At 40.6% G+C, this 27,235-nt stretch overlaps 1 pseudogene; it reads left to right on the top strand.

Annotated features, from left to right (window-relative positions):
- Window positions 1–25,767, top strand: part of LOC149168990 (large ribosomal subunit protein eL21x/eL21w pseudogene) — a 54,227-nt pseudogene extending 28,460 nt beyond the window's left edge.
- Window positions 25,768–27,235: the final 1,468 nt, after the last annotated feature.

The following is a 27,235-nucleotide window of genomic DNA, read 5'->3' as shown; positions in this document are numbered from 1 at the left end:
TATCTAGTATTGTCCTATCACTAATATAATAGGCTAATGATATAAATGATTGAAGACATATTGGATTGAAGATTTTCTTTTAACGAACTTGTTGTTGCAAAGATCTAGGCTTCTAAAGTATTGATGCCATATGTACTGATGGGGGAAATCTTGCATTTACCGTTAAAATGATTTGTTGCTAATGTTATGTGTGTTTGGGAGAAGGGACCTATTTTGTAAATGTTGAGAATGCAACAAGATGATGGAGCTTAGTGGAAAGAAGTCACCTTCACTAAGTGGTCCCGCAGGGTATTTTTGGCGCAAAGTCTATTTTTAGACATATGGATCATGGTCTATGAGTTGCAGGATGCTGTTTATGGATGATTGGTCATGTTGGGAAAAATATATGGACTTCTGTTTTTGGTTCACAGCGGAGTGATCAGAGTCTATTTTTAGACTGCCAGGCTAAAAATAAAAACAATCAAATATTATTTGCCCTTAGTAATATTTGGACTCCAAACATTATCTTATTCTCTTGAAGCACTTCAGTTCGAGCTACGGATGTGGCACATGCAGTTGAAAAAAGGAATCATGTGGTTTCTTATGTGTTAGTTGAGCTATTACATGGAGGACTTCAGTTAGAACTCATCCATGTGAGTTCTGTGGAGTTGGATGTGGAGTTGATGGAGTTGTGTTCAGTTTGACTTAGTTGAACTAGTTGTATTTAGTCTAACTAAAGAATACACTAGTGATGAGTGATGTGAATTAATTGTTAATTAATTCACTAATTATTAACTCATAAAGCAACTAAAGAATACATCAGTTAACTCAGTGCATGTACAGTTCAGTGGAGACAAGTGTTAGAGGTTGAGATTGCTATCAGTTGTGACTATAGTTGTGCATGAGATTTTGCACATGCATGGATTGAGTAATGCCAATGAGGATTTCACAGTGTGGGCCAATACCAAGGCAATTGTAGCTTGTGATCACATGATTTTCACTTTGGATTGTGCAGTGGAGGTAAGAAAAGCAGCAGAGGAGATTTGAACCTATGACTTGTTCGGATCTGAGCTAGTTTTGTGTGTAACAGGTGGAGATAGTACTGAGTACTTGTGAGGAGTATTGTACTATGTATTGTTACATGTTCTCAATCAATATAATATACAGATAGTTGGGGGTTTTCAGCTGTATGCTTTCCCCGTGATATACTCTGTTGATATGTGTGATTGATGCTTCAATGTGCACATGCGATTGTTTCTGAATACTGCAAATTGATGATCAACGTAGAGGAGGTTATGTATTATGCATGTATTCTGCAATAGTGTATAATCGAGATAATCTCTGTGAATAAGTGTTATATTATTCAAAATTTATACATGGTATCAGAGCTGTTGATCATCAGATCTACTATTCACTAAGTGTTTACATTTTATTTCTTTAGGCAGAGTCTGTAATCGGGCCAGGTAGCCTTCGGATTCATCCTTCTTTTGGAAGGTGAGATATTCGGTGAATGCCCATACAATCAATCTCTGTACAAGAAATACTTTGTTCTCATGAATTTTAGATCAGAAGCGGTTGAGTTTTGAGTTGGTGGAATGGCGCTCAAGGATAAACTCAGAAACATCAAAGCTGAGAATGGAGATGCCATAGATTGTCTGCAAAAGAAGAAAAATAAGCAAGCTATTGGATCTACAGCGGGAGAGGCCTCAGCCTCGCAGTTTGAGCTGGATTTTTCGCTGATCGCATACTTGGTATCAAGTGTGATGGGATCGATATGGTTCTTGGACAGTGGTGCGTCTTCTCACATGACAGGAGATCAAGATTTGTTTTCTGATATGGATGAGGATCTTCGAGTTCACATCGAGATGAGCGATGATGGTTGATACAGTGCGAATGGTGTCGGTACCATTTCCTTTGAGAGGGAGTCTGGTAAACCCTTCAGATTGAAGGAAGTGATGCATGTTCCAGGATTGAAGAAGAATATTATCTCTGTGGTGATGTTAGAAGACAAGGGATATGATGTTGTCTTCAGCGAGGGAAAGGATTTCCTGCGCAGCAAGACAACTGGAGAAACCCGGAAGATAGGGGTTCAAGTCAGGAACCTTTATCAGTTGCATGTAGATGCATGCAAAGCCTTGAGAAGCAAGGCAACTGATGGAGACTTGGTGGTTGAGAGGGAGGGTATATTACCTCTCAACATCAGAGCCAAAAGAAGTCTCAGACGATTGTGGAGGAGCCACGATTGGTGCAGCAGCTTCAGGAAATTGTGGAGCAGCCACAACAAGGGAAGCTGAGAGGAGATCGAGTAGAGACATCTACTCATACAGAGACCTCCAGTAGGGGGAAACTTCGAGCAAGGTGGGCTGAGGGATCACATGCAGCCAATACCTCCAGGTAGGAGGTGGGGTGATGTGGATTGATCGTACCAAGGAGGAGGGGCAGGATCCTTGAGGTACCCAACCTCTTGGATGAGACCTTGCTACGGGAGCCTTGATGTGGAGTAGCAGGAATTGACTAATTGGGTAGAGATAGATTCGGATGGAGCGGCAAAGAGAGCGACAGTGTAGGGAATCCTAGGACAGCGCATAGCTAGCAGGCTACAGCAATGCGAGAGGCACAAGTGTTTTGAACAGTGCTAGGTGGCACAGAGAGGTGTGCAATGGTGCGAGATGCATGGAGATGTTGCAGTAGCGCAGATTTTAGAGAGGGAGCACTTGTCAGCAGCAGGTAGAGCTTCAGCATCAGAGTATTTTCCTAGCCCAACAGAGTGGTCAGTTGGGAGTGTTTTTGTTCCAAGTGTTGTTGGAGCAAGTGGACCGGGAAAATGTGTTGCATGCAGAACATTCCAAAGTTGCAGGATAGGGGTTACTGATAATCCATATCTTGTTGAGAGGGAGTGTCGAGAATGCAACAAGATGATGGAGCTTAGTGGAAAGAATTCGCCTTCACTAAGTGGTCCTGCAGGGTATTTTTGGTGCAAAGTCTATTTTTAGACATATGGATCATGGTTTATGAGTTGTAGGATGATGTTTATGGATGATTGGTCATGTTGGGAAAAATAGATGGACTTCTATTTTTGGTTCACAGTGGAGTGATCAGAGTCTATTTTTACGCTACTAGGCTAAAAATAGAAACAGTCAAATATTATTAGCCCTTAGTAATATTTGGACTCTAAACATTATCTTATTCTCTTGGAGCACTTCAGTTCGAGCTACGGAAGTGGCACATGTAGCTGAAAAAAGGAATCATGTGGTTGCTTATGTGTTAGTTGAGCTATTACATGGAGGACTTCAGTTAGAACTCATGCATGTGAGTTCTGTGGAGTTGGATGTGGAGTTGATGGAGTTGTGTTCAGTTTGACTTAGTTGAACTACTTGTATTTATTCTAACTAAAGAATACACTAGTGATGAGTGATGTGAATTAATTGTTAATTTATTCACTAATTTTTAACTCATAAAGCAACTAAAGAATACATTGGTTAACTCAGTGCATGTACAGTTCAGTGGAGACAGGTGTTAGAGGTTGAGATTGCTATCAGTTGTGACTATAGTTGTGCATGAGATTTTGCACATGCATGGATTGAGTAATGCCAATGAGGATTGCACAGTGTGGGCCAATACCAAGGCAATTGTAGCTTGTGCTCACACGATTTTCACTTTGGATTGTGCAGTGAAGGCAGGAAAAGCAGCAGAGGAGATTTGAACCTGTGACTTGTTCGGATCTGAGCTAGTTTTGTTTGTAACAGGTGGAGATAGTACTCAGTACTTGTGAGGAGTATTGTACTATGTATTGTTACATGTTCTCAAACAATATAATATACAGATAGTTGGTGTTTTTCAGCTGTATGCTTTCCCCATGATATACTGTGTTGATATGTGCGATTGATGCTTCAATGTGCGCATGCGATTGTTTCTGAATACTACAAATTGATGATCAACGTAGAGGAGGTTATGTATTATGCATGTATTCCGCAATAGTGTATAATCGGGATAATCTCTATGAATAAGTGTCATATTATTCAAAATTTCTGCAGTAAATGTGGAAAGTTTAAGTGGATTCCCAACCCAAAATGGTGGAGTCTAATCTCTGCAAATTAAAAAGAAGAATGGGATCACTATCATTTATGACCAAGTCTCTAAGGACAAATTATTATTGTTACTATAATGTTTTTGAGGAATTCAAGTTACTTGGTTTAGAAGGACCAATGATAATCATTTGATGGAACATCCTTGATTAATTAACGAAAATGATAAATTTCATCACATGTGCAATGGGCATAAAGGTTCTATTTGTTTAGGAATTTTCATATGAAAAGGAAATGTGCATATAATAAATGTGTAGATGAAAATTGGAATTCTAGGGCTTATAAACCCTAGCAAGGTAAAAAGGCTTGGATAAGAAAGCCCTAGGTTTTGTGGATAAAACCCTATAGCTAGACCTATATCAATGTTTCCGCTAAAAGAAAAAACCCTAGTTCATGTAAGGAAGGAAAGTAACTAGTGATGAAGACAAGAATGATGAGTTTGTAGATGGATGATTTTTGCATGATGGAAAGGATCAAGAGAGAGCTATAAATTTCCCCTCCTTCCTTAAAAGATAAGTACCTATTGACAGTGTTGGAGCTGCGAACATTCGAGGGGATCTCCTCGGTAAGAAGCCCCAACTAGACCTTGGACCGTTTGGAGTAGAAGTCCCAACAATGGGTGGTAATGTAGCGCCTTGATTGTGGTAGCATGCAGAGGTAAGTATAATGACTTTGTTAGGAGCATGTGTATGACCTTGTAGTGAGTCAAGTGAGATGCATGGGAATTCTAACACTAAGAGGGGAAAAGGAAGTTTATCCCTTAGAAGGTTGTATTAGTACGTAGCCTGAAAGGAACACACGAGCTGAATGACATCACAAGCTAGAAACGGAATAGTCCACAAACCAAAGTGACAGATTAATCCAAAAACATGCCTTCAACCAGAATCATACAATTGCAAACAAAATAGTTCATAAAAAAATGTGTAAGTTAAACAAAATACATTGCTAAATAAACCAAAATATTCAAACTACAATAACAAAATATGCATGAAAACAAGTTGGCTCAGTTATATTATTATTAAGTGAAAGTTCCATCCATACATACACCATTGAAAACCACTAGCCCCAATAGTGGATCATTATAGTCAACATTGCATGCTCCAAATAAGTGTACTCACTCTACATTGTGGAGAAGCCAAGGATCGTCACAATACTCCCAAGCCTTCTCTAAGCCTAAGACTATCCAAAAGCTTGGCTCCCCAAAAGCCCATTCTTTGAGTTACGAGATTCTATTTATAACAAAGGGTGGGGTGACCTTTGACATTCCCCTTTGACTCTTTAACTACCCTCATGACTCTTTAACTCCTTTACAAATAACTCTTTACATTACATAGTGACTATTCACATTCCACTAATGACACTTGGAATTTCACTTACAATATATTTACAGATAATATACAATTTCAACATATACCCATGTGGGACAAAATATGCTTGAGTCATCCTAACAAGACAAACACCGTAACTAACAATCTTGGGGAAAGACCAACTCAGAGACATCCTCTTGATGGTATTCAGTAACGAACTAATACCAAGCTTGGTACTGCGCTTTGGTTTCCCCATACTGCTTGGTGTTATCTTTCTAGAAACAGACTCTTGCCTCCATGGCTTCTGGGCATATGGTCCTAGAACCTTTCTCCAATACATCTTGAAGCATGCACAACATTTTCCTGAGTGTGGATGGACCACCGATGTACCTCTGCATGTTTTCTGCACTCAACTTCAAGTCATCATTGGTGGCCTCTCACATCAATTGTTCCATGTACCTCCAGCTAGACTTGGTTCTTCTCAATGGCTTTAGTGAGGGAACCGATTGAAGAGATCATGTGTGTCCTCACTATGACATCCAAACTCTTGAAAAACCATGCATAGGAAGCCTCAATGCTACTGTTGAGCGGAGGGAGATGATCATAGTTCCAGATCAACATTTGGATCCATGCTTTGTCTAGCTCTGCCTGCGGATTCGTTATCTTGTGCAAGGGAAGCGGGGCTCCCTTGTATTTCATTTTCCATTCCTATACGTGTGCTATAGCAGCATGTATGTCCTTGAGAGTTAAGGCAATCTTCATGCACCGTTGTTGAAAACCATGTAGATGGACAACTTCTTTGAGCACAGTTACAAATCCTTCATAATTTTTCCGCATGGTGGTCTCAAGAGTCGATACTTCAGCAAGTATCACTTTCCTCATCTCTACCATAGCGGATCCTACAGATTGTTCTACCTTCTGCTTGGCCTCTTGCAAGTCCTTTGTCATCTAATCATTCTCTTCTAACAAGAACTTGACATTTGATCTTGTGGCTTATGCATAAGCCTTAGAGGCATTGGCCATGGCAGTTGGATGTTTCCTAACATCTGATACAATCACCCTTTCCTTTCTATGTGCTTGATCATCCGGGAAATGATTTCTCTGTGCTTGTACAATCCTCTTCTGCAACTCATCAAATGAGATATTGTACACGTCCATCAACGGACCATCATCAAGGAGAACGACCTCTCCCTTCACGCTCAAGACTGGTTCTGATACTGGATTTGGTGGATACTGTGGGGCAACCTCGGATGCTTTTGGCATGAGGTCGATGTCTTGGTCCTATGACTCCTATGCCAACTTCGTGTCCATCTCTTCAACCATTTTCTCAATTTGCTAAGCAAGTTCCTAATCCTGTAACTACTCACCCTCTTCTTCATTTGTTGGTTGTTTTGACCCTTCTACCTGTATTGATGCATGTTTCTCTATGATCACACCTTTCCCTTCTTCCTATTCCTATTTTTGATTCTCTTCCCTCTCTCTCCTTCTTAGCTCCTACTCTTCTTTCAGCTTCTTCTCTATTTCTTGCAACTTCCATTCTGCTTCCTTCAACCTTTTCTTCTCTTTATTCCTCCGTTCTACTCTCTTTCTATGTTGTTGCCTCTTTTCCTCCACTGCCAAAGCTCCTTTCTCAATGAGAGGATATTCTTTGAACTTGTAGCTTTCCTCAGCGTCTAGGTTCTCAACAATCTTACTCTTGCCTCTATCTTGCTCCAGTTTGTTGATGTTTTTGTTGCTTCCTATGGTGCTGCTACTGTAGAGCATATTTCCATTCTATAGACATGCTAACTAGTTCAATGAGCTTAGAGGAGTTGTAACAGTACCTCCAAGGATATTCCTCTGCCCAATGAAATGTCCTGTGGATCCATGGATAATACACCTTTACACAGTGGTTCTTGAAAATACAGTGGGGATCGTATGGATTGTAGTCCTTGGTGCCAAACTCAAACTTTTCTAAGTTCTTGGCCTCGACATCTACATCCTTCAAGCTCCTGATCTCGTACAATCCAATCCGCAAAGGAAGAGTAGGCCATGGTGCCTTCTTCCTCCTATGCAGTCTTGCTGATAACCCTATGGAGATGTGATATGCAACCTCTTGCATGACCAACTTATATGTGGAAAACCTTGGTAGCACATGCATATGCTTCTCTCTACCAAACATCCTAATGAATGTGCCACCAAGTGAGGCATACCAATCTTCAAAGTTAAGTAATGCATCCATTGCTTCTTGGGACATGCAAGGTGGATCATGTTCAAAGATAAACTTGTAAAATAGGATGGTGAAATGGTCAAATAGCCTCGCCATTACTCCTCAGTAGTTGCACTCAGAAAGCAACTTGCAATAAATGTTCACAACAGTCTCTGATGGTGTCCATGTCCAAGCCATGCTAGGAAACTAATGTTGGGCATATATTGCATCAGGTAGGTATGCGGAAATATAGAATCTTGCTTGCTCATCCTTGGGAAGATTCCATGCATTAGTCATATGCACTTTCAGCTGAAGAGCCAATAGATCTGACCAATTGAATGGCCTTCCTTCATTCGCCAGTTGGTCCAATACAACCACCCAATTCTACAGAAAGGTTTTCGTGCTCTCTTGACTGTACAATTGGCATGCAAAGATGATTAAGAGTTGTTAGGCCTTTTTGAGTGAATTAGTCTTGTAAACATGATTGGGTGTCAATATGAACTTCGACGGCTCCTTCACCCAATGCTTTACGATGCCTCTAGTGTTCACATTATTGTTGGAGGCATAGAAAAGTGCTTCCATGCAGTTCACTGGTTGTGATAAGTGATACATATGATGATATATTTTCGTCTTGAAGGTAGCAAGTTGTGTTCCATTAGCACTGCTCAATGTCATCATCTCAAGATCGGTATGTGAGACAATTCAGTGAATGATGTTCACGCATGGGAAGGCGGGGTACCTACATGCAACCTTATATAAGCCTGAGTTGTGGATGTTGACATAGACCTGTGGATCTTCTATATCTTCCTTGAAGCTATCGTCAAAGATGTCCTTGATTTCCTGCCATGTTATCTTCATGTTCTTCTCTATGAGTAGTTGTGTGTCTGCATAGACTGGCAAGTTCTTTGACACTTGTTAAACTACATCCCCAATGCTGCTCTCGACAATATCCTTTGATGTAACTTCTTTGTAAGCCATGTTACCTGTACTACTGAAGAGCTTCTCAATAATTTTTATACCTAGAGATAGAGAGGACACTCATGGCATGCAAACGTTAGCTTGAAATAATAATCACTTGAAGAACAGATCTAGCAAAAAACTAGGAAACTACTAGGACAGATTGCACAATTGTGGGTTTCAGAGGTGAGGGACTGTCAGCTAGATTTGCGCATTGCGCAATCCTAGCTACCAGTGAGGAGGTGATGTTGACTTGAACTACATAATGTGTAGTTCAGTCTGGCTTATGTTGGTTGGGACTGCACATTGTGCAATCCCAGTGTCCAAGGCTCTAGGACTGGCTCCTGGAACTGCACAATGCGTAGTCGGAGTTAATCCTTAAAAGCCTCTACACAATTCCTAGAGCCAAGGCAGAGCCTTGAGATCTAGGCATGCGTAGTGCATGTCGTGAAGAGCTAGATCTGGGCCAAAGAAGCCCAGATCTGCCCAAGGGAAACATGAAAACGAGCATATATAAAATTGTGATTGATGGTTGGTGTATCTCTGAGTGAATGGTGAGACCAAGAGGACATTAATGGAATGTAAATGTTAGACTGAAATCAAAATCACTTTAAGAATAAATAAAGCAACAAATTGGGAAACTACTGGGATAGATTGCACAATTTTGGGTTTCAGAGATGAGAGAATGACAGCTAGAGCTACGCATTGTGCAGTCCCAGCTGCTAGTGGGGAGGTGATTCTAATTGGATCTGTGCAATGTGCAGTTCACTCTAGCTTGTGTTGGCTCGAATTACGTATTGCAAAATCCTAGTGGCCAAGGCTCCAGGAGTAGCTCCTAGGACTGTGCAGTGTGCAGTTGGAGCTAGTCCTTGGCATCCTCTCCATAATTCCTAGATCCAAGGTAGAGCCTTGAGATCCAAGAATTCGTACTGCATGTTGGGAAGAGCTAGATATGGGACAAGGAAGCTCGAAACTTCCCAAGGGAAACATGAAAACGAGAAGATCTAAAAGTGTGAGTGATAGTTGGTGCATATTTGAGTGAATGGTGATGCATGCAATCAAAAAAAGTGCAAGAATTAGTCAAATAGAAGGAAAATGAAGCTTATGGAGAGAACCGCTGCAACAACGATTGTTCATGCCAAAACTGGGTTATGCATACGACACTTAGAAAAGGAAATGAAAAACGTAAAACAACACTTATACAAGCTAAAAAAAAAATCAAAACAATAGCATTCATTCAATAAAACGGGTAAAACAACACTCTCACAAGCCAAGGAAACAAAAGCGATAAAAAAAGAAGCAAAAGACTAGAAAAGCAAAACTTACCCAGAAAAGTTGTGCCGACTGTGCTAAAGGTTCCTAGATCTCCTCAGGAATTCCAGAGATCCAGTTTTGAATGTGCAAATGACTCTGGCGGCATCCATTAAATAGATTTTATTGATTTAGGGTTTATGACGCAAAGGCCAAAAATCTAGGAAAAAATGACACATGGCAGTAGTTTCGAAAAATAGCTCAAGTGTAACATTGAGTGCTAAAAATAGATCCCTATTTTTTAGGGATGAGTTTTCACATTTTTTCTTTTTACTTTTTCGGGGAAAGGTTGCCATGCATGCACAGAGAAATTGCATAGTTCCAGGGAGAATTGGGAAACTCACTGGCACAAGCATCGGTCCCACTGGCACATGCATCGGGCAGCTGCTAAGGGAATGCTTCTGCGCAATTCTTGGGCTTAGCGGATCCAGTTACCTCTCATGCTCTATGCACCTTCCCAACTAAAGGCATGCTTCCAACTAGGTTTATGCAATTCTAGAGTTGATGCTCACTGTTGGCTTGAACTATGCATTTCCTGAGAGAAAGGCTGGTTGCCCTCTAAGATTGCGCAAGTCACTAAGGCAAGGCTAGAACCGGATTGCAACCAAGTCAAGAGGTCAGCTTGTTGTTAGAAAACAATGCAAGTAAGAAAACAAAAGCTATAAACAAAAAGATAAACTCAATGAAATCACAAGTACCTTGTAGGTTTTAACCCCGTATAGAAATTACCTGCATACGAATTCTAAAACAAAGAAAATAAACAATGCGGGGGCATAACACATAAAACACATATACATAGAGATTTTCCCCTGGATCCCAAAACTGGGACTACCAGCTTGATTTTTCATTTTGTTCCTTTTAATGTTATAATACATATTTATACATGCCAAAGCATCCAATACCATGGACCGAAAACCATCGCGTCCAATACCATGGACCGAAAACCATCGCGTCCAAAAAACATGTGTGAAAATCATGCACAAAACCATAGGTGGGTCTGCCCAACCTAACATAGGGTCCAAAACCAAAATTTTCTTGGGCAGCGAAAGTGGGGTTACGGGTACACCTCAAACCCTCCGTGACCCCCCCCCCCCCACTACACAATCAGCGCAACGAAAGGGGTGCTCCGCCCCCACTCTAACCCCTCGGTTAACTACATGGGCTAGTCATGGAAAGAATATAACACAACCCAACATTATCCCACTTGTTGTTTTCTTTCCACAGGGGACCATAAGAGAGCTTAGTCATTTTTCCAGCCCTGAAAGGCCCATTGTTTCTCTACACCAAGAGAACTTCTAAGAGCCCACAGATTTTCTCAATACATCTGTAGTATTCTTCAAAGTGTCCACCTTTACCAGCAACACCTTTTTGTCTTCTATCATATCCCTCACAAAGTGATATTGAACATCAATGTGCTTTGTCTTTGAATGATATGCAGGGTTCTTTGCCAAGAAAATTGCACTTTGGCTATCACAGTCTATCCTTATAGCTTCCTGTACTAACCCCATACTTGAACAAAATCTTTGCAACCAAACTGCTTCCTTGCTTGCATGAGTGGCTGCCATGTATTCTGCCTCTGTAGTTGATAGTGCCACTACAGATTGTTTCTTACTCATCCAATTGACTGCACCTCCAAATAGGTTAAACACATACCCACTTGTAGATCTTCTCTGATCTAGATCTCCAGCCCAGTCTGCATCAACAAAGCCATGAATATCCAACACTCTGTCCATTCCTGGTCTTCCTTGGTAGCACAAACCATAATCACTAGTGCCACGTAAATACCTGAAAACCCGCTTCACTTTTGTCCAGTGCTCCTTCATACTCCCACTGCATATGCAATGTCTGGTCTAGTACAGACCAATGCATACATCAGGCTACTGACTGCACTTACATATGGAACACGGGACATGCCCTCTTCCTCTTCTTGTGTCTTGAGACACTGTTCAGCAGATAACCTCACACCTACAGGAATAGGAACCTTCACCGGTTTACTATCTTGCATATTGAACCGCTGCAGTATTGTCTCAACATACTTCCTCTGGTTTAACCAGAGCTTCCTCTTTGTATGATCTCTTTTAATTTCCATGCCCAAAATATAGTTTGCAGCACCAAGATCTTTCATGTCGAATTTGGAGGACAATTGGGTCTTCAAATCCTTGATAATTTCTTTGTCATTTCCAACTAGAAACATATCATCCACATACAAGACGAAATAAATAACACGGTCACCAATTAAATTAAAATACACACAGTGATCTGCTTTGCTTCTGGTGAAGCCAAGTCCCCGTATAAATGTATCAAATTTCTGATACCACATCCTTGGTGACTGTTTTAACCCATACAGAGACTTCTTTAACTTACATACCAGTTCTTTCTTACAATTCACCGTAAAGCCTTCAGGTTGCTTCATGTAGATCTCCTCTTCCAGATCCCCATAAAGAAATGTTGTCTTCACATCCATCTGTTCTACCTCAAAATCAAAAGCAGCAGCAACAGATAAAAGTAATCTAATAGAAGTTACCTTGGCAACAGGAGAAAAAATATCACCAAAATCAATTCCCGGCACCTGGGGATAACCTTTTGCTACCAACCAAGCTTTGTATTTCTCCACTTTTCCTTCTACATTTTTCTTCTTTTTGAACACCCATTTGTTGCCAATGGGTTTCCTTCCAGCCGGCAACTCCACCAGATCCCAAGCCTCATTTTTGTGCAAATATGCCATTTCATCAACCATGGCCTCTTTCTAGAGTTTTCCATCCTCTGAATCCACTGCTTCCTTCACAGTACTGGGATCATCATTAGTAACAGACAAAGCAAAATTTGAATAGAAAGTAGATGTACTATACCTTTCTGGCTGCCTTCTTTCTCGAACTGATATTCTCACAGCCGGAGTTTGTGGCTCTTCATCTTCTGATTCCTCCTCTGTTGTAGAGTCTGGTTCTTCCTCCTTTAGCTCAAACTCTATCTTCTCATGTTCCTTTGCTTGGAATTCATGTTTAATAACATCTTTCACCTCTCTAAACACCACATCTCAGTTGTACACAACCTTCCTTGTTACTGGGTTCCAAAGCTTATAACCCTTTAAACCATCCTTATACCCAATAAAGATGCACTTTTCAGATTTACTATCCAACTTGGTTTGTTTCTCCTTTGGAACATGTACATATGCATCACATCCAAATACCCTCAGATGTGAAAGAGAGGGTTTCTTACCAGTCCGTACCTCTTGTAGAGTTTTATCCCCCAAAACTGATGAAGGTGATCTGTTGACCAGGTAACATGCAGTATCCACTGCCTCTGCCCAGAATTCCTATCCTAACCCGACACCACTGAGCATGCTTCTTGCCCTTTCCATCAATGCCTTGTTCATTCTTTCTGCAACTCCATTTTGCTCAGGTGTATATGGAGTAGTCTTCTATCGTGCTATACCACACTTCTTACAGAATTCTTCAAATTCCTTGCTGCAAAACTCTCCACCATTATCTGTCTTCAGCACCTTTATCTTCTTTTTCTGTCTGATTTTCCACGAGAGCCTTAAATTCTTTAAACCTGTCAAAGACTTTAGATTTCTTCTTAAGGAAATATATCCATGTATTCCTTGAGAAGTCATCTATAAATGATACATAGTACACAGACTTACCCAATGATGGAACCTTCACAGGTCCAAACTCATCACTGTGCACAAGCTCTAATATATGTTTCGCCCTCTTACCACTAGAGGGGAAACTCACCTGATTCTACTTCCCATATACACAGTTTTCATAGAAATCAAAATCCAGAGAGTTATTACTCATACCTTCTACCATACCTTTACCATGAAGTATTCGAAGGCCCTTCTCTCCAATATGTCCAAGCCTTTGATGCCACTGCATGGTCTTCTCTCCAGAGACCACCAGATTTTCTGCTCCACTTTCAGGAACCATAGAACTATTGCACCCATCAATAACAGTGCTACCTTGCAACTTATACAGAGTTCCAATCCGAACTCCCTGCCTCAATACCAGTGCTCCCTGAACCATTTTGCAGGTATCCTTCTCGAACACTGTTTTTACACCTGCATCATCCAGCTTTCTTACGGAAATCAGATTGTTGGCTAATGCAGGAATATGTAGAACACCTAGAAGTGTTCTAACCCTTCCACCTTACAACTTCAACTTTACTTTTCCATGTCCAACGATTCTAGCCTTCTTGTCATCCCCCAAGAAGACATCACCACCATCATATTTCTCATACTCGCAGAACCACTCTCTATGGGGAGTGAAGTGAAAGGATGCACCTGAGTCAATTAACCATGCCTCATGATCTACATGTGTACTTGAAGAAGCCAAGTACACATCCCCACCTTCATCTGAGGTGGTTTTCACCTTTGTAGAAGGAGCCTCATCAGATCCCTTTCCTTTGTTAGGAGCTTTAGATTTACAGTCCCTTTTAAAGTGGCCTTCCTTTCCACATTTCCAGCACACCACCTTTACAGGTTTTCCTGGAGATTTAGATCTCCCTCTAGATTTAGATCTCCCACTCAATGACTTATTTTTGTTTCTGTTCTGGGACCGTCCTCATACAGACAAGACATCACCATCCTGGCTCTCCATATTTTTCTGTCTCATCTCCTCTGTCAACAAGGCTGAGACTATTTCATCAAACTGCAAGGTAGTTGCATTTCTACCTATTGAAATAACCAGACTATCCCACGAATCTGGTAGATAACACAACAAACTAATGCACTTATCTTCATTTGAAAATTTAATATCAACAAATGCTAACGGACTTACCACAGTATTAAAAGCATTCAAATGCTCTGTCACCAAGTCTCCATCTTTCATCCTCAGGTTATACAGCTTTTTCCGTAGGAACAATTTATTCACCAAAGACTTAGATTGGTACAAAGTCCCTAACTTGTCCCACAAAGCCTTTGTCGTATCTTCCCTTGATACATTCAGCAATACTGAATCTGAGACACAAAATCGTATTGTGCTCTTTTCCTTCTGATCCAAATTCTTTCGTTCTTCATCGGACTCTCTCGTTGGTTTAGTACCCAAATCTACCGTGATCCACTGATCTTTATCCACCAACAAATCGTCCAACTTGAGTTTCCATAACTCAAAACTCTGACCATTAAATTTCTCGATCTCTATCTTTCCACTGCTCGCCATCTTCTTTCACCACCAGAATCGATCTCGCAGATCTCCCACTGAACAAGGTCTACCACAGGCCCGAGCGAAACCCCTCAGCAACAAAGGCATCGCCTTGAAGCCAAAACAGCTCTGATACCAAATGTAGGTTTTAACCCCGTACATAAATTACCTGCATACAAATTCTAAAACACAGAAAATAAACAATGCGAGAGCATAACATATAAAACACATGTACACAGAGATTTTCCCCTGGATCCCAAAACCGGGACTACCAGCTTGATTTTTCATTATGTTCCTTTCAGTGTTATAATACATATTTATACATGCCGAAGCATCCAATACCATGGACCGAAAACCATCGCGTCCAATACCATGGACCGAAAACCATCGCGTCCAATACCATGGACCGAAAACCATCGCGTCCAATACCATGGACCAAAACCCACCGCGTCCAAAAAACATGTACGAAAATCATGCACAAAACCATAGGTGGGTCTGCCCAATCTAAAATAGGGTCCAAAACCAAAATTTTCTAGGGTGCTACCCCGGACCCCATAAAGTGGGGTTACAGGTACACCTCAAACCCCTTGTGACCCCCCCCCCCGCGCTACACAATCGGCGCAACGGAGGGGGTGCTTCGTCCCCCCTCTAACCCCCCAATTAACTACGTGGGCTAGTCGTGGAAAGAATATAACACAACCCAAAATACCTAGGTCAATGTGAGATGAGTTGCTGGGATTTTAGTAGGGAGGCTCCAAAATGAAGCATACAGAAAATTTTGGACAACTTTTGTAGCTACTACAACATTGGGGATAAACTGGTAGAACTCCAACTCTATGTATGGACCTTGTCTACTATAAAGTGAGTCTAACTCTTCTAGAAGTATTGTTCAATTCTTTAATCGTCATGGCTTCTTTCATATTTGATGTTTCTCTGCTACCAGCAAGCCTAGACAGCACCCCGATAGAGTCACTTTAGGAACACAAGCATTGCTCCGCTGCCAGTGAGCCTGGACAGTACCTCGGCAGAGTTATTTACTTCACCTCCCTGTGCAAGAAGCCTTTCTCTTCTTTCACCTTTATTTTAATTTTTAGTTTTCATTTTTTAAAGAACTGTGCATATTCACTTATTTATTTCATGAGGCAGAAGAGGGATCCTGAATTATTGAGAGCAGAAGAGGTTGTCCCTTCAGAGAAGGATGTTTATATATACCCCTGACATACTTTTTAAGGTTTTCCCCCACACCTTACTCTTCTTGAATGAGTTGACAAGGGTTAATTGAATATAGAAAACTGATTAGAGTAGATGGTACTAGATAAAAGTGCACACATTGTGATTTCACTAAGACTCACTTTGAAAGGAAAACATTTTCCATCAGGGTATCATTGACTAAGAGAAATGCCAGATATTCATAAGGAAAGGGAATAGATAGATAACAAAATGTTGATACTTGTATAAGTCCTCCTGTATTTCACTCTGCTTGTCTCAAGAATCCAAACATGGTTTCATGGGAAAGCTAATCCTAAGGGTGCATAAACAAAACAAAAAAAAGGGAAAGAAGTAAAATGAAAGCAAAAGAAATTAAGAAAAATAAAAACATGAAAGAAAACATTATTCCTACTCCTAAACTAAATAGTGTATGGGCCTATTCATGTGAAGTGATATTTCCAATGTAGCCACCGATGCATTGGTTGGCCCATGTGAATGATGGCACGACTTATAAGAAAAATATTCAGGAAAACTAGCACACAAGAAAGATAAAGAAATGAAAACCAACACGTTCGAAGTTTTAATGCGTCCACAAAAAAGAAAATATTAAAAGCACAAGAAAGGCACTCTACAGACATATCATGGTGTTGTATCACATTGCGCATAGATGACAAGCATGTACACCCTTTGGGCCTTGAAAAATGAGTGAACATGCAAAAGGAAGAAAATGTTCATTTCACAACATGACTTTCTATGGATAACTCCTCCAATGCATGAGTGATAGGATCGTGTGATTCTGGTGGAAGATGTGAAAATTGTAGATCATATTGATTTTCAATGTGCACGAGAGAGTGATGAGGAGCCTGGCGTGATTCAAAAAATTTCTGAGAGGAAGTGGAACTAACCTCAACACTACGAGAACCTACATAACCATAAGATTGGGTTGAAGTGCCTCGACATCTTGAGGGGTTTCCACTTCATTAGCAAGTAGTTCATCAAAGACCGGTGGCTTAACAAGACCAACAGTAAGTGGATCAAAATCGTGATCAAATGAATGAGTGAAGAGATCATGATAGCCATACTCAGAAAATTTGATAAGTACATCGACATCCTCATGATTTGACGAATCATACAAAGGAGTTGATGAGAAACAAAAAAAACACCCTCTGAATTTCCAGAAATGAAAGATGAGAGGTCGATTGGATTCGAAAATAAATATTTTTCCTCTCCATGATGAAATGACATACTGACATCCTGTGTTTTTTGCGAGTGATCGGAAGTAGAGACATCTGGGGATGAATTTTCACGAGAAAAATTAGAAGTGGCATAATCACAAAAGATGTCAACATAGAGTAGATGAGGTGCGGGAAGAAGGAGGCCATCCTTTGCCACGACGTCTTCCTCATATTCCCACAGATACTCATAAAAAATGATAGCACAAGATGGCTTCTCAACACCAACTCTGTCGAAGACTTGATCCTCGTGAACACCACATGTGAAATCCAGAACAGATGAACACAAGACACCAAAATCCAGAGGATCAAAGGAATTGAAGGACGGAGGTTGAGAAAATGAGATCACATGATAACCAACAAGGTGGGAGGAGGTAACAATTCAATAGGTTGGTTCACAGATTCTCCCACCTCGTCTTGTGGAGATAGAGTTGTTTGATGACAAGAGGATGAAGAGTCACTTGTGACAACAACCTTTTCCATCTTAGATTTCGAAGCTCTAACACTATCGAGCCGTAAAAAGGGTCTTTTTCACCTCTAATTACCTCACATTAACTTGTCAATCCAGGAACAATTTGTTATCTCAAAGAGTGTACTTAGTTTGAGGTTGTCATTTGCCAGAGTAATTCTAGTAGTATAGAGCTCAAAGAAATGCAAGAGTAAACGAATGCTTGAAAGAAAATCTACTTACAGGAAAATACTTTAAAACCAAAATCATGCACTTGGAAAACTAAGCAATTTATCAGTCAAAGGTCCAGTAACAATAACTCATCCCTTTGGAAACTGATGTAACTAAAAGTAATCAAGGAACAGATCATCAATCTAGGGGCTAGACAACAAATGCCAATGCCCTCTATAGTTTCAGATTGTTCTGCACACCAAAGCAACAATAACACAAATAACAGGAAACAGAACAACAATTAAGAAATGGAACAGCAACTAGAAAATGTAACAGCAACTAAGTCTGATGAATAGCAATATCGTAATCTACAGGAACAAGTGCAGTAATCGTATCCTACAGAAATCAGATGGCAATGTTTACTAAAAGGGTAAATCAGACAGAAAATAGAAATGGAACGGCAACCAATTATCAATGGAATATAGAACAACTCTAAAGCCAATGATGAATATACAATACCAGAATAAATAACTCACACGGCATACAAAGATATTAAGAGAAACAGTAATCTGAGTCTCATACCACAAATATTGATCTTAGTTAGAAAGGATAACGATCACAATTCATAATGGAATAGCAATTTCAATGGAACAGCAATTATATGAAGTATAAAGCATAGACAAATATAGTGGTACCAACTTAAGAATATTATAGCTCAGTTACTCCACAATTGAACATCAATATCTTTCTGTAAAGACAATAATGTTACATTAATGACTTAAAGGAACAACAATACATTATCAAGTCAGAATGAACAATACGACTTTCCTGTTGCAGAGAACGATATTGTAAATATAACAAAGTTGTGATATAAAATAACAAAACACGCCAGATTACTGATTACAGCTGATAATGCAAACCACACACGAACTAAAGGTAATGATACAGGAGCAAGTGTTCCACTAGGGTCGGGCCCTTAGCCTCCAGGGATACACCGCTTGAAATTATTCCAGAATCACAGATGGAACAGCAACCAAATTTGTATTAAGCATTAAAACAGAGTTACAGTGGATAACTTCTCAGCAAGAGTCAATGATAAAAGTTTCAGATACAGAGCAACATTACATAAAAATTAACAGTCTCTCCTCTTTTCGGGCTAGCAATGCTACCCCTACTTATAACAACTGAAGCGGAGATATCAAAGATGCGAAAATAGTTAAAGCAACGATCCCTCAGGATCAAAGGAGCATGAAGGATTTGCCAAGCTGTTAATCCTCAGTTATCCGGTCGTTTTCTTGCGCCGAGTCAATATCTCCTTTTCCTTTCCTTGGCTGAGATGTTTTAATTTAGATCGTCTTGTTTGCATATGGTTCCCCACCAAAGGGACAACGGTTAGATTGGCCTTGTCTTTTTCTTTGGAGTGGCAGTCTTTAGTTTTTCCCTTTTCCTGCATAGGAAATGGCAATTATTAGTGTTTTACGTTGCATATAAATCTTTATAGATTTGTCAAGATTTCCTATTATCTACCTAGTTCATGATGCAAAGATGTTACGAGTTCTAAAGAAAAGATGACAAAATAATCAATAAAAACATACCTTCTTTAGTACTCCACACACCCCCCTGCTTACCCTTTTTCATGCCCTCATGAAAACATTGTAGTTGACATGTAAGGCAGTGAGAGAGTAGGCTAGAGATGGGATCTCATGTGGTGGTCTACAGCCATAATTCCTAACTAGGTGTTCAAAAAGATGGCATGTCTGACCTTCAGGAATTTCATATAGGGCTTGGCATCCAGGTGCAAGGTGCCAAATAATCGGACTCCGGAACCTATATCCTAACCAAGATGGCCCTGTCGTCAAGATAACTTCGCCATAGAGGTTCAAACGAACAACGACTAGCTTAAAGTTCTCGTAATTAAATGGTTCCCTAAGTTGGATGTTCGGATTAGAGGGCTGATATCGAAATTTAGCAACTGCAATGGCAAGGTCCTTAATGGTAAACAAGTATTCTATCCCTTGCCGGTTGATTACTGTATGAATGGGTCCTAACGCGTCAATCACGCCCAGAGTCCTCATGAGGCTCCTGTGTTTGTTCCATAACCGTAATGGATCTCTAGGCTCAGCTCTTACCCATAATTCTAATCTGTTTTCTTGTCTTTGGAAGGCAGTATAGGCTTTAAGCCATTTGATTTGATTAACTCCAAACGAAATGAATGCCTGCAGTTGGATATCCCCAACGAAAGGGCCAGGGTTTTGTTCTGTGTCTTGATCTAGCACAAGGTTATGCAGGTAGAATTCACACAGTAATATTTGAACCTTTACTCCATAGTGCATACAAGAATTTATAAAATCATTAATAGTATTAATTTGTATAGGGGCTCCTACTTTAATGGCCTTAATTTTCAATTGCAAATATCGTTCCAATAGAAACAAGGCATAATTCTTAGCAGGGGCTCCACATGCTAGGACGTCAGTATACAAAGAGCATAAGGTATCCATCTGTCTAATAACAACATCTAATCTATGAGTTACCTTTGCGACTTTTTCTTGTTCTTTTCACCACCCTTCAAAGGCTTGGTTTTCGGATAAATTGACATTCCTTAGCTGTTGTTGCAATTATTCATACTTTTCTCAAGGAATCGTTTGTTCGGTAATTTTTTCTACTACTTGTTGAGCTTGCATCAACCCTCTCGTAGGGTTACTATCCTTGGATCATTGTCCCACATAGTGCTGGCCAATGGAATATTTACTTGAATATTCCTATTGCGTCACCTTGTGTTTGTAATTTGTATCTCTTCAGAGGATTGTTCCTCTGTCTGAACTTCCTTGTCATAGGCCAGTATATCATCCGTTTGCACTTCAACATGGGCAACAGTGGAATGTTGTTCCTTTTTCTTTTGAACAACAGTCCGCATTTCAACATGGGTTTGAACAACAGACTGTTCTTTGATAGCAGTTTGAACAGCAGACTGTTCTTTGACAGGGTTTTGAACAACAGGCTGAATAGGGGTCTTTCGAACCTTTTTCTTGGGGGGTTTCATCGTAGTGGTTGCATGTCTTCCCCCTGAAGTTCTTTTTGCTCTCTTTCTCATTTTCAAAACCCTGATTTGCTATTAGAGTTGGGCTATCACATTTAGCAATATTTTCTGTTCCTTTTGTAGTCGTTTAATTTCTTCTATTTCCCTAGAAGGAAGAACTATTTGTTTACTCAGGCCTGGACTAATATCTTGACAAATTTCCTGGTTTTCCTCTAGGGGTGCTCCTTCGCTGTTTTGTTTAGGTTGCTCAGGAGTAGAAACCCTAGCTGGCTCTGTTACTTCCTGGGTAACTTCCTTGTCCACCCCTTCTTCCTCATGCAATTCTTTTGGTGTAGTCTGACTAGGAGCGGATTGTTCCCCATTCTATGTCTTCATCATTTTCTTCTCCTGTCATGCTTACATCATGAACTGAATTATTTTCTTTGTTTTCCTCCTCGTCGCACAATTCTTCAGGTGCATTTTTATCCTGAGCAGAATTCTCTTTTGGTTCTTCCTCAATCTGGAGGCCTAGCGGGCTAAGAGGTTGGGCATATTCGCCCATATTGGCCAGAATTTTGGCCAATTCGTCCTCCTGCAATGGATTCTGCAATGGACTCTCTTCGTGTTGTTCTATTTCTGCCTCCTCCTGCTCAAGTTGCCCGATCTCTTCCTCTGTTTCTCCTTCCTCATTTGCTCTCACTTCTTTCTCATTCTCTTCTCCTTCCAATTGTGGGGGTTGCTTGTCCCCTTAGTCGTCTATCTCCACAGGCTGGCTGGTAATCCCTTGGGGATTTTCCAACCTCCCTCTAATCCGTGCCAATCTAACTGATTTTCTCCATTTTGATGGTCTATTTGGTGTACTGGTAGTATGTTTTCGTTTTGGGGCTGGCCGAGTCGGCGCCCCATCTATCATAGCAATTAGTTCCTCCCAGCTGCTCTGCTACTGAGCAAGACTATGGATAACTATCAACCGTATTAGTCCATGGTGACTTACTACCGATTCCACATGTTGTGACTTTTTCATGCTTCGGGCAACATCATGAAGTAATGAATTTAAAAATGCAGGTAGGTTCACAAAGCATTTCTCTTTTAATATAGCTAAGAGTTTAAGGTGTCATGGTCTTACCACGTCTTTCCTGCCTTCATAGGTGATGTAGCTCCGGATGATATTCGCCAATTCTACCCATGGCTCTCCTAATGCTACTGGTAGGACTCCCTTTCCTCGGACTGTTAGGTTCTGACCTTCATCTTGGAATATCTTCATGATCTTTTGCAGTCTCTCCTTCTTTAGAGTCCACACAGGTCCAGTGGTTGGCAGTCCCGAGACGTCTGCAATTACATCATCAGTAACTACTATGTGTTTTCCCTTTACTGTGGAGTGGTGTTCTTGCAAGTTCTGCAAGAATTCTATTGCCACGGTCTCGTTGGATTCCTATAGATGATTAAGATAGACTAGCCACCCTGCCCTTGCCAGGATTTCCCGTGCAGCATCAGAAACTGTCGATACATGTGGTTCTCTTCGAATTTACGTTCCTCCCATGCTTTAGCTTACTGTAAAAATACAAAAACGGCAATGGAACAGCAAGCTATTCAACCTGTTAGAAACACAAAGAAAATAGCGAAATCGCAAGGCTCATTCAAATCTTACTAATTGCTGCAGACGGAAATATCTTAGGAACAACAATGCATGAAAATTGAAAAAAGAGATACCGTTAAGCCTTGCTATTCCCGAGTAAGATTTTGCCGAATAATAGCCTGACACGTATGTCAGAAAATTATGAAGTCAACCCCCCCCCCCCCCCCCCCCCCACAATGTGATAAGCCATCCTCGGCCGTCAAATGAAGGAGCGGCGGGCCGATCTGTTCTGGTACAGGGTCATAAAGGAACAACGTATGCCAAGATGCCATGTTTACAAAAAGGAGCAGGTTACCGAAATCGAGGTGTATAATAGGATCGCTTAATAAATAAGAAAATGTGGTTACATGATGTGAGGCTGGGAGGATAGGACAACTGACGTGCACAACGAGTGTAATGCGATCACTGTCTACTTTTCCCGTCATGATTGGTTGTGATGGATTTTCATGTTTAATGGTTCGGGGAAGTGATATGCATAATCTTATTTGACATATTACAAAGGTATAAGATAGAGAAGGGTATTAATGATTACTATTGGTGTATAAGAAATGTGATTTCAATACCATTAACAGAGCTCTACTGCCGACAGGTTTCCATAACCTTGGCAGAGTTGTTTATTTCACCCGTGGAACCATGATTCTTTGTGCATGCCTAGGAAGTATTGTTGAGTGTCAAAATGGAGATCATTATGCTGGCTTGGTAACCAGTTAAATCATAATGCCATTCACCAGGAAGGAGTGAAAGGTGGGCAGCTCGGCTCGTGATAAGACCTCCTATTCCAAGGACTTTATATTTTTTTTTTTGATGTGCCTCTTGGACCACATCCCTGGTGTGGTGGCCATAGCGGGAATGCCACTTCTCTTTCTTCCTTATGATCATGGTAGGCTGGCTCTTGATGAGACCCCCTGTCCTGCATTTGACAATTCAAAACATTCTTCTTTCTTTCTTTTTATAAAATGTTTTCCTCTTTATACACAAAGGGTGGTTCGGCCCTCCTTAAGAGTAGGAATGGTGGAAGAATTCTTAACATCTCAATAGAAAAATACAAGCCCTTTGTTCTTATCCATTAATAATTATCAAAGAAGATTATGGGAATTTTGAAAGAACTAGCATGATAAAGATGACCAATCATGTCAGTATTAGTAGGGTAATGACGGCAAAAGTGATGAACAATTGTGTTCTTTGCTTGTTCCTCTTTATCAGTTTATAGCAATTTCTTGTAAAAGTAGCAATTTTATATAATTTGCTGATTTCAGTATGCTCTAGCTTTGTATCCATTGTATGAATGTATAGTTGTGCTTCAAAAGACCTGAAACAAAAGGGATAGCAAATAAGTAAAAGGAATACGAGAATGTTGTTGTTTGAAAAAGGAAGGGCAAAGGAATACAAGTGTTGTTCCTTTGAAAAAGGAACAGCAAAAACCGAAAGTGCTAAAAAGTGTCGTTCCTTTGGAAAAAGGAACAGCGAAGATGCAAATGACGTTCCTTTGGAAAAGGAACAACAAAAATCAAAAAGTGTCGTTCCTTTGGAAAAGGAATAGCCAAAATGCAAGTGCTAAAAGTGTCGTTCCTCTGGAAAAGGAACAGCAGAAACATAAATGTCATTCCTTTGGAAAAGGAACAGAAAAAATCAAAAGTGTTGTTCCTTTGGAAAAGGAACAACAAAAATCAAAAGTTTTGTTCCTTTGGAGAAGGAACAACAAAAATCAAAAGTGCTATTCCTTTGGAAAAAGGAACATAAAAAACTCAAAAGTGTTGTTCCTTTTGAAAAGGAACAACAAAAACTCAAATGTCATTCCTTTGGAAAAGGAACAACAAAAATCAAAAGTGTTGTTCCTTTGGAAAAGGAACAGCAAAAATCAAAAGTGTTGTTCCTTTGGAAAAGGAATAGCAAAAACTCAAAAGTGTTGTTCCTTTGGAAAAGGAATAGCAAAAACTCAAATGTCGTTCCTTTGGAAAAGGAACAGCAAAAATCAAAAGTGTTGTTCTTTTGGAAAAAGAACAGCAAAAAACTCAAATGCCGTTCCTTTGGAAAAGGAACAGCAAAAATCAAAAGCATTGTTCCTTTGAAAAAAAGAAACAGCAAAAATCAAAAGTGTTGTTCCTTTGGAAAAGGAACAACAAAAAAAAAATCAAAAGTGTTCCTTTGGAAAAGGAACAGCAAAATACTCAAATGTCGTTCCTCTGAAAAAGGAACAGAAAAAATGAAAATGAAAAAGAACGGTAGAAACACAAGGTGCTATTCTTTTGAAAAAGGATCAGCAAACAAAAATGATGTCCCTTTAAAAAAGGAACAGGAAAAACCAATGACCGATTGAAGGCAGAGGCTTAAGCACGTGGTGAGCCTCCTCTCAGTACCAAGAGGCAGCCTGAAGGCCCTAAGCCAGGATTTCTTGTTGAGGGTGCTGTTTTGGAGACAGTCCCACCTATTCCATATGATGTTGTTAATGATTTGAAGGGTGGATATTAAGATTTTAGAAGAGTAATTTTCTCTGGTTGTTTCATGATAAAGATGATCATCTCCTTATGAAATTTTTGCCTAGTAAGCACTGTTTGGGGCGATTCTGAGAATCGCCGGGTGGTGGGGCAATTCTCAGAATCGCCCCGCCACTGCCCCGCCACTAGTTGTGGTGGCGGGGCGATTCTGAGAATCGCCCCACCACCCGGCAGGACCTTCAAGATAGGTCAGTACGTGGACGTTAAGGTCAATGGTTCGATTCACAAAGGGATGCCTCACAAGTTCTACCATGGCCGCACGGGCATTGTCTGGAACGTCACCAAGCGAGCCATCGGCGTGGAAGAGGTTCGTAACAAGATTATCAAGAAGAGAATTCATGTTCGAATTGAGCATGTGCAACCGTCTAGGTGCGCAGAGGATGCCTTGTTAAGAAGAAAAACCAATGACCGATTGAAGGCAGAGGCTAAAGCACGTGGTGAGCCTCCTCTCAGTGCCAAGAGGCAGCCTGAAGGCCCTAAGCCAGGATTTCTTGTTGAGGGTGTTGTTTTGGAGACAGTCACACCTATTCCATATGATGTTGTTAATGATTTGAAGGGTGGATATTAAGATTTTAGAAGAGTAATTTGCTCTGGTTGTTTCATGATAAAGATGACCATCTCCTTATGAAAGTTCTGCCCAGTAAGCACTGTTTGGGGCGATTCTGAGAATCGTCGGGTGGTAGGGCGATTCTCAGAATCGCCCCGCCACCAGTTGTGGTGGCGGGGCGGTGGCGGGGCGATTCTGAGAATCGCCCCACCACCCGGCGTCAGTGCGTGGACGTTAAGGTCAATGGTTCGATTCACAAAGGGATGCCTCACAAGTTCTACCATGGCCGCACGGGCGTTGTCTGGAACGTCACCAAGCGAGCCATAGGCGTGGAAGAGGTTCGTAACAAGATTATCAAGAAGAGAATTCATGTTCGAATTGAGCATGTGCAACCGTCTAGGTGCGCAGAGGATGCCTTGTTAAGAAGAAAAACCAATGACCGATTGAAGGCAAAGGGTAAAGCACGTGGTGAGCCTCCTATCAGTGCTAAGAGGCAGCCTGAAGGCCCTAAGCCAGGATTTCTTGTTGAGGGTGCTGTTTTGGAGACAGTCACACCTATTCCATATGATTTTGTTATTAGTCAGTCCCCTCTTTCGTATCCAAATTCAGTTAGAGCGTTATCGTTCCCTGCAATAAAAATGCTCACTCGCTCATTATACGCCAATGCCCCACCAGCAAATATTGAACATATAACAATCAATATACGAGCCATTGCCCTATGATAACCGTTCCTTGCAATAATGCTCACTCTCTCATTATATTCCAATGCCCCACCAGCGAATATTGAACATATAATAATCAATATATGATCCATTGCCATATGATAACCGTTCCTTGCAATAATGCTCACTCTCTCATTATACGTCAATGCCCCAGCAGCAAATATTGAACATATAACAATCAATATACGATCCATTGCCATATGATAACCGTTCCTTGCAACAATGCTCACTCTCTCATTATATGCCAATGCCCCACCAGCAAATATTGAACATATAACAATCAATATATGATCCATTGCCATATGATAACGGTCAGCAAATACACATACCACCGCCATGTGATAACACTAGTCGATTACGTGCTAGCAAATACATATGCGATTAACTCAAACAGAAAGGGATTCATCACTTCAGGACGATATTTATAAGTAACCAACCCTTACCTGAGGAGAAAGTAAAATTATGGATAGTCCATGACAACATGGAATTCCACTAACTTTCACGCATCCTCCAGACATGGAAATTGGTGACCATTTTAAATACAATTCGGTAATGATATAATATAACGCATATGATATAATGTTATCACCATATAACGTTTGTCAAATTCTCAATGCAACTCTGCAGTGTAATTGACGCATAATACCTCAATGTAATTAATGCATATAGTACCTTGGTACCAATTCAACGCAACGGCAAGAATATTATAACCCTGACACTTGAACCCGAAGCCAGTAGAGTAGAAACCTAGTCCATGGCCCGGTGGGAATGTGTCGTGGGGAGAACACTCACTC

This window comes from Pinus tabuliformis, chromosome 4_2 (genome assembly GCF_031772625.1).
Source record: "Pinus tabuliformis cultivar Carrire ecotype Pingquan chromosome 4_2, CPIR1, whole genome shotgun sequence".
Classification (NCBI taxonomy): domain Eukaryota; kingdom Viridiplantae; phylum Streptophyta; class Pinopsida; order Pinales; family Pinaceae; genus Pinus; species Pinus tabuliformis.
This window is presented reverse-complemented; position numbering and strand designations above follow the sequence as displayed.